We start from the raw sequence: 1091 nt of genomic DNA on the forward strand, positions 1-1091 counted from the left end.
TAAAACAATTGAAATCCAATAAAACTGATATTTTGGCCAAAATGATAAGTTGTTAAAGTTTTTTTCATTTGAATCCATGTAACTGTATGTTCGGAAGTTTCACTTGCTGTACAATAAACTGCCTCTCCATAGTGTAAAGACTTGTTTAGGTCTCCCTCACAGGACCTCAATACAAAATCTTTAAAAGGGCCCCTAACTATAAGGCTTCATTTATAGTACTGTCTAGTTACATGGGGAATAAAGACGCCTTAAAAAGATTTTGTCATAAAGACAAAACCTCATCCCCCACTTTGGCCCTATGCAAAATAAAAAACAAGGGTATACTCACCTCTCCTGGAGTACCCAGGATGCAGCTGACAGTTGCCGATGATATCGGTAGAAACTTCTGGGTAGTCGGCTGGCAGAAGCATGTGACTGCTGTGGCCAATCAGAGGCTGCAGCATCACGTCACCAAACTTCTGGCATCATGGCACTCAGGAAATGAGTGCTGATGCCAGAACAGCAAACAGTGACGCTGTCAGCCTCTGATTGGCTGCAGTGGTCACGTGCTTCCACCAGCCGACTGCCTCGAGTGGCACAGAGTGTTAATCCTTTCCAATCCAATTTTGGATACAGGGTTTCCTAAAGGGCTTTCTCTTTTTGCTGTTATACAACGGTGCCATCTGCTGGCTAAAGCTAGTGTGTGTGCACCAGAGAGGCGCCGACTGTGGAGTGGCTGGCAATAGATGGTAAGAATACGCTGTCGGACGTCTTCTGACATTGGAGCTGTACAAGCTTCAATCAGAATGTAGGAAGACGTCAGACAGTGGATTGGAAAGGGTTAAGGCAGCAGAAATGCAGTCCTAAGCTTTTGCTCATAACCTGAACGTTGCAAGTTCAATCCCCACATGGTTGAGGTAGCCGGCTCAAGGTTGACTCAGCCTTCCATTCTTACAAGGCCGCTACAATGAGTACCCAGCTTGATGAGGGGTGATGAATAAATTACCTGAAAGCGCTGCAGCATTTATTTAATTTTATTTACTGTCAGTTGTGTCCCGGGGGCTCAAGTAAAGGAGAGTATACCATAATTTGTTATTTTACGGTAAACCACT

This window comes from Eleutherodactylus coqui, chromosome 4, assembly GCF_035609145.1.
Source record: "Eleutherodactylus coqui strain aEleCoq1 chromosome 4, aEleCoq1.hap1, whole genome shotgun sequence".
In the NCBI taxonomy this organism is placed as follows: domain Eukaryota; kingdom Metazoa; phylum Chordata; class Amphibia; order Anura; family Eleutherodactylidae; genus Eleutherodactylus; species Eleutherodactylus coqui.